Here is a 16,722-nt window from a genome sequence, read left to right as displayed (position 1 = left end):
GCCAAGACCGTAGGATCCTACGCAGTGCCGTAAGGGACCGCACCGCCGCTTCCCAGCAAATTAGGGACACTGTTGCTCCTGGGGTATCGGTGAGGACCATTCGCAACCGTCTCCATGAAGCTGGGCTATGGTCCCGCACACCGTTAGGCCGTCTTCCGCTCACGCCCCAACATCGTGCAGCCCGCCTCCAGTAGTGTCGCAACAGGCGTGAATGGAGGGACAAATGGAGACGTGTCGTCTTCAGCGATGAGAGTCGCTTCTGCCTTGGTGCCAATGATGGTCGTATGTGTGTTTGCCGCCGTGCAGGTGAGCGCCACAATCAGGGCTGCATACGACCGAGGCACACAGGACCAACACCCGGCATCATGGTGTGGGGAGCGATCTCCTACACTGGCCGTACACCTCTGGTGATCGTCGAGGGGACACTGAATAGTGCACGGTACATCCGTCATCGAACCCATCGTTCTACCATTCCTAGACCAGCAAGGGAACTTGCTGTTCCAACAGGAAAATGCACGTCCGCATGTATCCCGTGCCACCCAACGTGCTCTAGAAGGTGTAAGTCAACTACCCTGGCCAGCAAGATATCCGGATCAGTCCCCCATTGAGCATGTTTGGGACTGGATGAAGCGTCGTCTCACGCGGTCTGCACGTCCAGCACGAACGCCTGTCCAACTGAGGCGCCAGGTGGAAATGGCATGGCAAGCCGTTCCACAGGACTACATCCAGCATCTCTACGATCGTCTCCATGGCAGAATAGCAGCCTGAATTGCTGCGAAAGGTGGATATACACTGTACTAGTGCCGACATTGGGCATGCTCTGTTGCCTGTGTCTATGTGCCTGTGGTTGTGTCACTGTGATCATGTGATGTATCTGACCCCAGGAATGTGTCAATAAAGTTTCCCCTTCCTGGGACAATGTATTCACGGTGTTCTTATTTCAATTTCCAGGAGTGTATATGACCGAATGGATGTTCTGTACAATCAGGTATCCACATCCGCTATCTAGTATATGGTACTCGTCAAATAATAGAGTGGTGGTTTAGATGTGATACAAAAAATGCAAAGCATTGTGCTATGTCACTGGCTGTCATTGAAATTACAGACCAACTTGTAAAATTACTAAATTTGTTCATGCTATCAGCTGCAATTGGTATTGCGGTACATATTGACAGCCTCTTTTCCGTCCCATCCATCCCCTGTATGCTGCTCATTACCACATAATGATTGACTGACACCGTTATTTGAGATGGAGAGAGCTTTGATGCCACACTGGATATCAGCTACTTGTCACTGTCGATTGTGTGGTTGAATGTAGAGTTCCCAATAAGACAACAGTTAATGTTTTTTTTTATTTCTACTATCTCATGTGCATTGTGAACAGCAGGATCAATCACGTGATCGTGAACATGACTGCAAAATTAGGAAACAATGGTCTAGGTCATTCAGATCAGAACACCAAGACGTCTCCTACCCAATCATTGTAGAAGATGAGCTCCACAATGGCTCAAACTCTTCCAGATTCTGTATGTTTCTTCCCTATTTTTCTTAATAAGAAATTCAGCTCTGTGATTTAGGTCTGCCACCCTGTGTGTTGTGAGAACAGCATACTGTACGCCATGTGACATCCATCTTTCTCCGTGAGCCAATGGATCGAAACGTGTTAACGTCGGTTTAGCGCCTGAGACCGACATCAAGTCATGGTAGAAAAATAAATTGTGTGGTGGTGTTCAAAGCTATAGTCACACACTGCTTGAATGTTTTACAGCTAAAAAATGTTGTATCAAGTTACTTTCGGAAGAATGACATAGGAAACCTCCCTCGTGTTTGATAGACTGTTGCATATGGTCTTCCTCCACCACAGCTGATAAAACATGACACAGGTCTGTGCAAGCAACTTTGATCATTGGCCAGATGCTTCAGTGTAGCAGTACATGCATTTGTAATATGCTAGGTGTCAACACAGGGATGCTGGTTGTTTTTTGATACATCAGAATAGGAAGACGCACTAAAATCTTGTAGGAGGTTCTCTAAGAAGGAGTGGTAAGACTGGTTAATGTCTGGATGCTGACAGACTGTTCAGTCTCTTCTTATCTGGTCTGGATGTTACAAAATAACGATGAGGAGTGCTCTTGAACGTAATAAATCACTGCATAGATGCTGATCTGTATCAGTATGTCACATATCTGGACGAATGTAGTGCCCTCGTGCATGACAACTAGTAATTTGAACATCTGGAATACTCACAAGCTACAACGATTTTGCTTATAAAGCTAATCGAACTCGACTGTATCTATTCACATGAAATCGAGACTGATCTTATTTTTATTGTAACAATTGTGTGTTTAAAAATATGTATCTCCGCAAGTTCTATGTTATTTCATACATCATGACCTCTAATTATAAAATAGCCACCAGTTGAACAATATTTCATTGTGGAACTAGAAGTGATTGTATTCTTCCTGATATGTGAGTAATACGCTGTTCACTAATGACCAGATTGCTTACAAAAACACAATAAAAGGATCTCCTGCTATTGCAAATGATGGTATACTGGGTGACGGAAACTTAACACACAGGTTGCTAGGGGCAAGGTATGAAGCAAAAAATTTCAGATGTCAGCATGCATGTGGTATTTGTTCCCATTGTGTTGCTGGAATCTTACAGCGTGCTCTACTAGATGAGGTTAGGAGAGTGTATTACACTACATGCTTTCAGGATTTGTTTTTTACGTTTCAGGGACGACGCTAAGACACAGCATCGCACAGTGTACAAAACAACAACATTATCTGGAATTATGGCTTGTTGCTACCGAATGTAAAATGATTGTGTCTTTTCTTGACATATGAGCAAATGTCGTGAAACGCTGTACTCTGTCATGTTATTAGAAGCACCTGAAATTTTTGGTAATACACACATACACGACAATTTATTTACAGACACTGTTTTTAACGTCAGGCAAGCTCTCAAATCATGTAATTTTCTCCATCAAACTGAATGAAATAGCTCAACACTGTTATTATGTTCCTTCATAGTTTAAATTGGGGCTTTATATTTACCCCAATAAAAGGTTCGAAATAATGAGGACAATTAGCAGTAATCGGTAGTTTTCGCAGCAAAATAGTGAAAGACTTTTCGATTTTATGCAGGGAGATAAGATAATACATTTGTTAGATGAATTGCTGTAGGGCACCGACTACTGCAGATGGGTCATCTGTAATCCTCTGCAGTGCTGTTTTTTTTATGTGACTTTGGATGTCGCAAAACAATGGGAGGTGGGGGGTGAGGAGAGATACGAATTGTATTTTGCAGTCTAATAGGAAAAAATGACTGTGCATATGCTGTTCTATGTTGATAATTCAATCCCTTGAAACGTATGTAATGTTTTCATGTACTATAATCTGTAATGATGTATGCTCCGAAACAATACCGATTTTGCTCATAAAACTAGAAGAAAATAGACTGCGCCTGTTTTCGAGGTAACAGTACATTTGTTGCTGTCATGATCGTGTTATTTTAAATGGTAGCTTGTAAGAGGTCCATTGACGTTAAATACAAGTGTTACAGTGACGTGTTTTCTTTCACTGAAAGGCAATGCCAGTGGGAGCAATCGGCCAAGGCAGGCCCACTGTGGTGCAGCTGCAGACAAACAAGTCATTGTCGATGTACCCTTCATTAACCTCGCTTTGTTACATGGTCCGCCGGACTTTCAGCCTATAATGTATGTCGGCATCGTTGGCACTGCCAACTGCTTGAACCGCCTTGACCTCCTTCTACAGCTGGCTACACAGTCCTGCTGGCTGGGGTGGATTGCATCCATGATCTCAGATCCGGTGAACTCTCCAGAATTTATTTTTCGTTCCAGGAGGTCCAATCATTTTGTAAAAAAACATTTAGTGGCGTGTAGGAAGCGTCCCTCTGAAACTGATTTCTACAAACTGAAGAGATTATATCCCAGCCACCAGTTGGATCTCTTTGTGGACCATCTGTGACAAGGTAGAACAGTTCTGTAGCCCTACCTACTGTGGGGAGAGGGAGTGGTGGATGGTGGGAAGAGAGGAGTAAGACTGCCTCTAAGTTGGTAGGATTGTGACCACACATCTAGAAGGACTCATGTGCTACTGCCAGTTCTCTCTCTTGGTCAAATCGTTTGGGGTAAATATCTTCCCCAACCCCCAGTACAAGTGTTGCAGTATGACTCGTTGTCTGTAAGTACGGTTTTCTTTCACGACAATTTTGATATGTAATTAGAACAGTGAAACAGTTGTGATAGCGTGTATTGGCTCCACAAGCTTGTAGGTGAAGGAATCATCCTGTGTAGAATCTGAATGGGTCTGCCACTAGTTTCGAGTTGTATTGTGAAATTTTTTTCCCAGCAGGACAACAACAGTATGATATCGTCGGCTTTGGAGCTGTATCGCGATACAGAGATCCTTTTGTAGCGCTATGCATATAGATGTATAATTATGGCAGATTCCTATGATTAATTACGACCAATTTGTACTTCAGTTTCCCAGCCAAGGTAAGGAAAGTACACTAGTCTAACTATCTAAGCTACCTCCCTTGTATCTGGACACTATCCATGTGTTGGGGCTTGGGGCACTTAGGCTTTTCGCCCACAAGGACTGGATTCCAGTCTCAGACGAAGGTCTCACCATCTTGAGTTTCCAGTCAATCTGTGGGTGGGGCGGCGTGGGACATCGGCAAAGCTTTGGGACAAAGAAATTCCTGCAATAATAGAAGTAATTATCATATATTTTTAATTTCTCGCCAACATTCGAAATTCCCACCAGTAGGGTGGGTGGGAGAGCGAGTGAGCTGGTTACAGGGCGGTTGCGAGAACCCACATCCTCACTGTTGGAAACATGTGACGTCATCTGAGGGTGGAGCTGGTGTTGGTTGGGGTTGGTGCAGTTAATTGATCAATTTAATTAATATGCATATCAATTTGATATCGACATTGGGGTGGTGCCATCCCTACCCGACTTCTAATGGTCTTATGAAGATTTTATTAACTTTCTCCCGTTGCAACTAATGTTGACGGTATGGCTGTGGGCATAGCTGTGTTCGAATAATAAATGTCAACTAGCAGAGTTTTCCTGCTTCCCACCATGCTTAGATTGTGATTCCCGACTGTCCTAATAGTACTCCATCATGATAGAGTCTCAGCCAGATGGTGCATTCTCAGGTTGTGAAGCCATCTGACGCACAGCTCAATGCTCGGTACTCTGTCCGTACCTTCCTGTCCCTGAAAGCTCTTGTCAAGCTGCTAACAGGTTGAAGTAAAATAAAAGCGTAAAGTGGGCGAAAAATGTTACAGAAACGCCACAATTTCCCTGTCAATATATGCCTTCAAGAATATCTACTACCCTATCACAAGCTCACACACACACACACACACACACACACACACACACACACACACACACACACATGTGAAAACTGTCTGCACCTGTTCGCCGCTACAATAAAATATATGAAATCTTAACACATGGGAAAATGTTGAAGTGGGACATATGCAAAATCTGTTCGAACGAGAACTTGTAACAAATCCAAGTACATAAAAATTCTATTTAAAAAAAAATGTAAGGAGGACTATTCAGATGAACAACATAATAAATCATCACACATGAAAAACCTAGCAAAACCGGATACATAATAAATCTTAAAACTGGAATATATTTTCAAAAGAGCACACATATGAAGGAAATTTTGACAAAACGAGAATACGTAAACTACCTGACACATTAAGTTCCACTGACATTATTTATAAACATGGATACTTGACTAGGGTGTGCTTAAAGAAACACTAAATAGTTTAAAGTGAATACACGTCTGAATATATACCAACTTCTCCCCTTGTGACACTGTGCCCTGTTCTAGACACAGTCGAAAACAGATATTTATATCTCATTTCACTCCAACTGCATTCCAAATAATTCTCGTGTGGTACTACATGAGCCAGAAGATACAGCATTCTGCTAAATTCACTAATTCCTAACCATCGCATAGTTCCCCTTCTCTTGTTACCATCATCATATCAAGAACCCAATTCTGTGCCACTCTCATCGTGCATCGCAAATAAACAAATTTCAATATTCAGAAATGACAGTACATGTTTGGATCCATTACTCCATGTCTGCATAGCATTCACACAGCTAAACACATTCTCAAAAAACTGAGAAATTGTCATAAAACTGAGCAATTGTGAGTTCACTTCCCCATGAAACTTCTTCACCTGTTGATACCTTAGTTTCCATTAGACTGGACGTTTTCTACTTGGATAATCGTGTTCCTGTACAATCACGTTAACGCACAAATCAAGCTGTCTTACCATAAATAATAATTATTAGCTTTCCTCTCTCAGATCTGGTTTCATAAATGCTTCGTGGATTTTAGGTAGATCTACAAATTCTTCCAGGACAGTTGTTACCTGCACTAAGTCGCAAACACTATTTGGCATTGTGCCACCTGTGCTACACTTCCCTTTACCAGTCATATGGTCTACAGTAGTAATGTATTCAAATTTCATATTGTTCTTATCTTCTTGCCTAAGGGGTCTTACGCGATCTGGGAGATCGATGCAAATGAGAAGCTAAGAAACACTGCCTCTGCGCTCCTATCTTTCGAGTGCTCACCTTCCATTGGGAGAACACGCTCGTCCTTTCAAATGATACCGGCTGCACTTATGTGGCCATTATTCAGCCAGCTAACACTCTGTTTTTGACTCATTTAAAATAACTTTTATGTATGGGCTTCGTACATCTGGATAGTCCACACTGCCAAGAGCAGCAACCGAAAAATTCTCAGCTGAACTTTAATGAGCAACAGTATTCTCTTTAGTAACTGATTGTGACCGTCTGGTGTTTTACGTACAAACACATATCACTCACAGATAAAGTTATTTTACCTCAATAAATACATACATTATTACAAGAATACGAAATTGTTCTCCACAACTCAAAAACTGCCATCCAATAATCTTATGCAACACGGGAATTACGGTAATCCTTTAAGAAAAATGACAAATTAACCAGTTCCTAGTATCTAGCGCTTCTCAAAAGATACACGATGTCTTAAATATCCTGTCAGATGTCTCCAGATAAAAGATGTCTCTGGTTTGTTCACCTTACAAAACATCTGAATACTGGTATTTGATTCTTTCATGGGTCGATCTCTCGCCCCATAACAGAGACTTCCTATACCCACTACCTTCGTGTTGAATATATGCTGTTATTAACATTGCCAGCGTATCCATGAATGCCACCTCATCTTAAGTCCTATAAATGCTAAGTGAATTTAGCTCTAGTTTCTACCAAAAAGAAAACGCACGACGAAAGTCTAATTACTGGAATCTGAATAGGTCGATGAAGGATTGAAATTTCTTAACAGTTTTCTAGTAACTATTTCCTGCCGGGTGCAAGATGTAGTGATTCCAGGAATAAAGATGGTCTGATGGCATGCACATTGGCCAAAAATTTAAAGACTAAATACATAAATAAAACACATTTATTTACAAAAGGGAGTGCACGACTGAATTTTAACATGGATCACATATAGAAATTAGAACACTATGATTCCATAACGACATATTTTAGTAATCATATTTATTCAGCACGTAGTAGGCTGGGGCAGGAGAACAACATAAGCGCACATGTGCTCATACGCAAAATCTCAGACATTCACAAAAGTGTCCAGGATAATGCTCACCGGTTTGTAGTCAAAGTTGAGGCGTCAAAACTGTCTTGTGTTTCGCAGCCAAATTCCAACAAAAACCTAATCAGAATCACGAGGCATAAGGTGAACTGTGTATAAGAACAAGTTTTTCCTCGTCAATATATAGTGAGTAGATAGGAAAATTAACACTCGCGAGAAAACTATGACGATTGACTTAAAAGTTACAAAGAGCTAATATCTCGAACAGCCTGAGATAGGTCTTGTCCAAAATCACCGTCGAACTGCACGCAGAAAAAGCACAACAAACTCACCAGCAGCACAGCGAGTCTACTGAGACTCGAGTCGTGAGCGACACGGACACGGTACGCAAATGGAACATCGAACTATACGAGTCGTTATTGGTGTCAGCCATATCCTCCAATGAGAGGTAGGAGAGACGACGCCTGTTTATGTGTTCTCAAAATATTCCGTCGTTTGGATATCTAAAATTTGAATGAAAGCATTTCTGTCACTTGGATATGAGAGAGACAGATGCAAGAGTGCCCGTTAGAAAAGCCCACGCAGATTGAAATTTAAACGGCTGTTTCCAGGCCTCTACCTCAAAGCTGAAAGAAAGAAGTAAACCTGAATTTGTTTAGTAGCATGAGTTCGTAGTTACATCTACATTCACTCAGTTCAGCTGTTATCCATATTTGGGAGAGGTTGTTACAGGTGCATGACGTGCTAAATGATAAATATCACCAAAAGGAAAATGAAACACATTCAGTGTTGGCTTCCAACGTATCGTCCTCCCTAGCATGGAGAAATGACAAAGTGCAAGCATAGAAGAGACAGACAATTCTTCAGTCTTTCCTGGCGATCTAATGACATTTTGGGTTGCTGGGTGTTATGTCGGATATCAGCGTCGTACTTGCCTGATATATCGGTAATGTAGCTAGTCACCTTCATCAGGTGCGACCTGACACTACTCCTCGAGAGGACCTGGTTCAGTATTTATGCCTTTGGCCTTCCTCATCCGCCAAGCGCTCCCTCTGCGGTCTTCCGGAGGATTGCCGTTCCTTTTTCGTCCGCTGCAGTCCTGGGTGTTCTCTTTGCGGTCCGCGCCCGCCAGACACGCTCCTGGGTGTTCCACTTCAGTCTGGTGTGTTTGGAATCCCATCTGTGGTACCAGGCATTCCTTCTGAGGCCCTCTCCCGCTCACTGTGATCTGCTAGAGCGTTGTCATTCCATTTTCGGTGCGCTGCTGTTCTAGAAGTTCCCTCTGCGGTCCACGAACCTCAGATCCAACCCTGGGCGTTCCATCTTAGGTCTGGTGTGCCTGCAACTCTGTAGGGGGATCGTTCTCCATGTCCGCCCCCTGAAGCCACTGCCTGCGAACCCACACATGACACACAGGTAAACACACACACACAAAGAACCCCAGAACCCAAAGCCCAGAGAAGGCGTAGGAACGGGAACACACGTGCACCACAACAAAACACCCAGCGACAACATAACAATGACACACAGACACACAGTCAGCAAGCCAGCAACTGCAGCACACACACCACGCCATCCCCCACCACATCTGACACACAGGCACCTCAAAATGTTACACATAACAGCAACACAAGCGCCAGCCCACACATAACGCCAACACCCGCACCAGTGGCCGCCAACACCACAATTGAGCCACAGGCCGACACACACAACACCAAAACAACATTTGAGGGTTTATTGGAAACAATATTCCCCGATCACACGACCGCTCAGATCTTTAACAAGATCATGGCGGCCGTCGCCACACTCTTCACACAGCTCATGTCTGCTCAACCTGGGCAGTACTGGGCCGTCATAAAAACAGCATTCACCACACTGTTTACACCCATACATGGATAACACGCCACATCCCGCCCCCAACGCAAACAACCGAACACTAACACGGATCCTGTTCTGAAATGCAGACGGGATCAACAACAAAAAGGAGGAATTTGTCGCGCTCATGGAGCGTAAGGATATCCTTATCGCACTACCGAGCGAAACTAAGCTCAAACCACGCAACCAACTAAACTTCACCGGCCACTGCGTCTATCGCACCAACCGACCGGACGGCTCTGGTCATGGCGGAACAGCCATCATCATACACAAACACATAGAACACATAAACATAGTACTCCCTGAACTTGAAAAGCTAGAGGCGACCGCCGTCAGGGTCAAGTTCAACGGAGCCTACACTACACTGGTGTCAGTATACAACAGCCCTAAAAACGTTATAACACACGACATCAGGTCAATACTCAACATATCACCGCGCGTAATAGCCGCTGGAGATCTTAACGCAAAACACCCGGACTGGAACTCACTAATACGAAACTCCAACGGCAAGAAACTATACGAACATGCACTAGGACGAAACTACATCACACTAGCGCCGACCGAACCGACGCACATTCCCTACCGGAGGGGACACAGGCCATACGTGTTAGACATGGCCCTCATCAAGGGCATAACAACGACACTCAACGTTCCTGTTGAAAACGATCTGCCCTCAAACCACCAACCCATTGTACTGTACATTGAAGAAACACTGCAGCACATGGAACAACGCAGGATGTTAGACTACAGGCGCGCGAATTGGACCCAGTTCAAGGAAACGCTTGACAGTCGCATCCCACCCACCCACGCGATTAACGAGACAGCCCAAATTGACGAGGCAGTTGAAACCCTCACCAGCGCCGTCCAGGACGCAATAGCCGACGCCATACCAATCCGAACGCCACAACAACACAGTGCAGCCCTGCCCCAGGAAATCCTGGGCCCAATCTCAATGAGGAACCGCCTCGGGAGACATTGGCAGCGTACCAGGCGCCAGCACTTCATACAGCACATTAACAGGCTCCAGGGTATAATCCGGGAAAAAATACAAACATTCAAAACACAACAGTGGGACCAGAAACTCGCAGGGCTGGACACCACGCGACCTGGCGCGTGGCAGCTAGCCCGACATTTCACCAGGGAGAAGCTGTACACCCCCACGCTACAAGGGCCCGACGGACCAGCAAATTCTGCGGAAGAAAAAGCGGAACTGATGGCCCTCACACTCGCAGCGTCATTCACACCGAAGCTAGATCCCTCAGACCCAGCGTTCACACTTGCTACGGACCAGGAGGTCACACGCATCTTGGCCCAACCAACGCGCAACAACATCCGACAAGCTAGTACAGCAGAGATCAAATGGGCCGTCACGCATACCACCGCTAGGAAGGCCCCTGGTCACGATGGCATTCAAAACCGTGTACTCCAGGAGTTCACGGACAAAGCTGTAGAATACTTAACACACATAACGAATGCCATACTCAAGCACCAACACTTCGCCGCCTTTTGGAAGACGGCCAAGGTCCTGATGTTCAGGAAGCCGGGGAAAGACCACTCCCTCCCACAAAATAACCGACCCATCAGTCTGCTGAGCGCGCTCAGCAAGATCGTTGAGAAGGTAATACTTAAACGACTCACCAGGCACTGCATCACAAATGACACCCTGAGACCGGAGCAATTCGGTTTCACGAATCACCACTCAACAACACAACAACTCCTCCGCGTCGTTGAATACATAACACACGGATACAACACAAACAAGGCAACTGGGGCGGTGTTCCTGGACATCGAAAAGGCTTCCGATCGTCTATGGCACAACGGCCTAACACGCAAACTTAGTGACGCAGGGTTCCCCGACGGGCTCGTACGTCACATACACTCATATCTCACGGACAGGAGTTTCAACACCGACGTGCAGGGCAAACAATCGACACGACATGGTATACAGGCGGGAGTACCCCCAGGAAGTATCCTAGGGCCCTTACTGTTTAACCTCTACAATAACGACCTCCCAGCTACACATAACACGACGGTAGCAATCTACGCGGATGACACTGCCATCCTCGCGCAAGATTGGAAGCCGTCTAACATTAACTCACGACTACAGACTGCACTCAGAACGGCGGAGCCTTGGCTGGTGAAATGGCGTGTTAGAGTAAACGTCGACAAGAGCGAGGCCGTTCTGTTCACTAGAAGACCGAAGCAACTAAGCAAACACCAGTACTGCAACCCAATAACACTACACACACGCCCAAAACGTTTCCGCGAGAAGGTCAAATACCTCGGTGTCTGGCTGGACAGGAAACTACTCTGGGGGAACCACATCCAACACGTGACCAACAAAGCTAACGCGAGGTTCAAACTACTCTACCCTATGCTTAACAGGCGTAGCACACTGAACAGGAGGGTGTCTAGGTCCATGTACATGACACTTATTAGACCCCTGATGACGTACGCAGCCCCTGTCTGTGGATACGCTGCGCCAACTCGCCTGCGCCGTCTGCTTCTCATACAGAACAAAGTGCTCAAAATCATAAGCAACGCTCCGCGCTACACACGCATCGCGGACCTTCACCGGGAATACCGGCTAGACACCATCTTACAGGTATTCCAAAAACTCTCCACACGACTGTACAATAACACGAGACACTCGCGCAACCCGTTTATTCTTTCTCTGGGTAACTACGACCACAACCATAGATGGAAGCATAACAGACCAAAGACATTACTGGCTAGGAACTAAACATCTATGGTCCATAGAACGCTAACATGACAGTACTGGCGACCCCCTGCAACACAGTTATTACTGGGAACCCAGATGTGCAGGCAACCGCAGGGAAACCGTACTGTACACAGCACGCAAACCAGCCACACACACCCCCTACACCGTCTGTGAGCCGATCTATGACCGATCGCCCACTAATCTACAACGACCTTGAACTGTTGCAGGGACGCAGCAACCGCAGTAAGCGCCGCAACAAGCTCCAACAACGACAAAGGTAACGATGCACGATACCTCGAATTAACACAACCACAACTTGCATGCACTGTCGCAGATAGCAAGCCGCTACTGCCCTTACTACCCGTCCTACTGTCGCATAGGTTTTTTTTCCCTTTGATCTTGCCTAGGCACTTTTTTTTCCTCTGCCCTTACAACCGCTACCCTTCAATCGTTTTCGACTACTTCTATCTCCCGATGGACCATGTTAATGAGTAATCTTACCCAGACGCATGGACAACATCACAGCCTGCATCCTGTGACGCCTGATTAACAAAAACTAACATGTCTACGGAGGTGACAGTCGAACTTTTGGTCTGGTCACCACGTTGGTGTGGGCGTGGAGGGGCCCCAACCTTGTTAAAAATCTCCATATCCACGCCTTCAGCTCTTCTATTTGTGGAGTTCTGCAGCTGTCCACGTTGCTGCTTCAACAATTCCAGAGCAGGATCCCAGGCTCTACTTAGCTGGTACCTCGTGCCACGGTTCATGAGATTATCGGTCACATTTATATCTATTGACTCCCTTATAACACTGTCCCAAAATCTGGGCGCTTTTGCTAGAAATTTGGTTTCTTCATAATCCATGGAATGGTCTAGCTCTTAGACAGTGTTCGGGAATTGCTGATATTGTTGCCTGTCTTAACTGGCTGTGCCTCTGATGTTCCTTGCACCTGGTATCTACTGTTCATGTCGTTTGGCCAATGTAGGACATGCCACACTGGCAAGGTACATTATAGATCCCAGGTCATCCTTAACATTTCCCACCAGCCTCCCGATCTTGCTGGATGGACAGAAAACACACTTGATATTGTGTTTACGGAGGATCCTACTAATTCTGGCAGAAATAGAACGAGCATAGGGCAAATACTCCATCTTCTTTGCATCATCCTGCTGTGCTTCTGGAACTTGTGGTGTAGTGGCTGGTGGGAGTGCCATTTCAGTTTGTTTCGGTGTATATCCAATTTCACAGAACATTGTTTTCAGATGCTCTATTTCTGCGGTACCTTTTCTAGGTCTGACAGGGCACGTGCTCTGTGGCCCAATGTCTTAAGAACACCGTTCTTTTGTGCAGGCTGGTGACAGCTGCTGGCATGCAGATATAAATCAGTGTTTGTGGGTTTTCGATACCCACTGTGGCCAACTGATCCTAGCAAGCGATGTGGGAAGTAAGAAGAACTCGTAAATGATGTGACAATTCATAGCTGTACAAAGTTGGCGGGCGCACACCGTAATTATAGTCGTGACGCGCCGATTAATTTATCTTGTGAATATGAAGGTAACGAAAAGGAATCGAGAGAAGTAATCCATTACCCATTTCATATTGAACAGTTTCATTTCCAATTTACTGAAACAGCAGCGAACTAAAACGTCAGTCACACCGCAATATCATGGTCTGACACAACGCGAACTAAAATTGTGACCTTCTTTCCTCACACTTGACTATTCTAATAATGAAGCTGTGTAACGAACAAATACACATACACACACAACCCGTGAATGAGCGTGAAGGAACATGCACACACTTGGAAAATATTTTTGTGTTTTATACTGTTAAACCTCACACATTGTTGTGCACCCATCCCATGATTATGGTATTACCTGTTTCACAAATAAATGTGGATTAAAAGAAACAGAAATTGTAGTATGTCTATGGGCACTACAGATCACTTTGTTTAAATTTGTGAGATCACACGACCGGAGTCACAGATCTAGTGACTTAATGACTATTATAGGTGATGAGATGCTGCCCATCAGTGACATCATTACTCTTACCACTTGAAAATGGCAGCCAGTTCCCCTCTCACTGATTTTGTATTTTTATAATTTGGTGGATTTCTCAAGCTCTGCAGAGTGTCTCTTCTCTGACATCTTGGGTTGTCGGGTGTTCTGCCGGATATCAGCGTCGTACTCGCATTTCGGTAACGTAGCTCGTTAACTTCATCAGGTGCGATGTGAGACTACTCCTCGAGTGCGCGCTGCGGAAGTTGATGGGGCAACTTGGGCTGCCCAGTCTGAAAGACAGAAAGAAGTACAAGCCTTGCGGCTACGCCTTCAATAATAACATATAGTGGAAATAAAATATTGGCATTTTGGTGGGCTTATTTATTCCTGCATTAAAATGATTTGAAGACACTGGCTGGATGTTTATTTTCCATTCGCTCACACTTTCACACGATATATACCGGATGATCAAAAAGTCAGTATAAATTTGAAAACTTAATAAACCACGGAAAAATGTAGATAGAGAGGTAAAAATTGACATATATGCTTGGAATGACTTGGGGTTTTTTTCAGAACAAAAAAGAACCGTATTGATAGACGCGTGAAAGATCTCTGGCGCGCGTCGTTTGATGATGATCGTGTGCTCTGCCGCCACTTTCGTCATGGTTGGCCTCCCAGACCTCAGTCCGTGCGATTATTGGGTTTGGGTTACTTGAAGTCGCAAGTGTATCGTGATCGACCGACATCTCTATGGATGCTGAAAGACAACATCCGACGCCAATGCCTCACCATAATTCCGGAAATGCTTTAGAGTGCTCTTTACAAAATTATTACTCGACTACAGCTATTGTTGAGGAATGATGGTGGACATATAGAGAATTTCCTGTATAGAACATCACCTTGTCTTACTTTGTTATGCTAATTATTTGCTATTCTGATCAAATGAAACGCCATCTGCCGGACATTGTTTGAACGTTTGTATTTTTTTCGGTTCTAATAAAACCCCATGTCATTCCAAGCATTTGTGTCAACTTGTACCTTTCTATCTACATTATTCCGTGGTTTATTATGTTTTCAAATTTATACTGACTTTTTGATCACCCGGTACATTGCACTGATTTACACATGTTACACACAACATTCATTTCACTTTTTTCTATTTTTTTTATTTTATGTATATGTTTTTAACGTATATACACGAACCTACTATGCTGTCATAGTAGGAGGAGAGGTGATACTCCTACGTGGCGCGTCCCAGGTGGCCGATAAGGATATGAAATAGCTCTCGCGGACCAAACACACCCTTTGCGGTTAACAACCGTAGATGTAAATCGGAGCTTGCTCCAACTAAGGTTGAAAACCTTCGAAAGTCAAAAATGGAAAGGTCCTCTAGGAAAAAAAATTCCACCGTCCTGCTCAATAAGGCAGGAAAAGGCTGCATCGGATTCGGTGGGTAGTCAAGTAGAAGACAGCAACGAATCGAAGCGTTTGCAACCATCAAAATGCACACTAAAACACTAAAAGAAGATTAAACATGAGCAAATAAATTACATAGCAACCCACAACATAAACTCACTACTTCAGACCGGAATTGTCATGGAGCTCACAGATGAATAAAATAAATAAATGAGAAACACCACGGAGGACCCATTCGAATCACGAGGATACAGAATTTATAATGGGAATCCAGGGTCGAGGGCAATTAAGCAATGTCCCCAGTTTGGAACAGGGTTTGTAGTAAACATCAAAATAATAGATTCAGTAACGGATTTCCAAGCAGTATCACCAAGAATTGCGACAATAAGCTTTAAACCAATGAATAATACCTATACAATAATAACGCTCATGCCCCAACAAATGAAAAAAGTTGTCTAACAAAAACAAAGGAAGAGGTAGATAAATTTTGGGACCTTCTAGTACAATCTGTGAACAGAGTATATAAAATGAATATGAAAATCTTACTGGGTAATTTCAGTGCTCAGTTGGGAAAAGAAAGGAAACATAAAGACATAATTGGAAAAAGGAGTGTACATAAATTTAGGAACAAAAACGATCAAAGATTTGTAGAACTATGCAGAGAACACAATATTATATCTAAATCAACATACTTTATAAGGAAGCCAAGTAAACTTAAAACATGGAAACATCCAGACTGGAGGAAGGGGGAATGGCAGCTAGACCATGTCTGTAGGGACAAAAATTTTGATAAAGAGATCCACAATGTTAAAGTACTGAGAGGAGTGGACACAGGCTTAGACCATTATATAGTTAAAATTAAAATCAAAATCACTCCATTAAAGAAGAGGGCCAGAAAAACCAATAAAATAAAAAGGAATTTCGACCCACATCAGCTAATTAAAAATAATAAATACTAAAAAATAACACAAACCATCAAATTAACAGATGATCTAGAACAACTAGTGCCTAATCTTAAAAAAGAAGCAGAGAATCTAGCTCCCTTGAACCCCC

The sequence above is a fragment of the Schistocerca gregaria genome, chromosome 3 (genome assembly GCF_023897955.1).
Source record: "Schistocerca gregaria isolate iqSchGreg1 chromosome 3, iqSchGreg1.2, whole genome shotgun sequence".
Classification (NCBI taxonomy): Eukaryota; Metazoa; Arthropoda; class Insecta; order Orthoptera; family Acrididae; genus Schistocerca; species Schistocerca gregaria.
Note: the sequence above shows the minus strand (reverse complement) of the source record.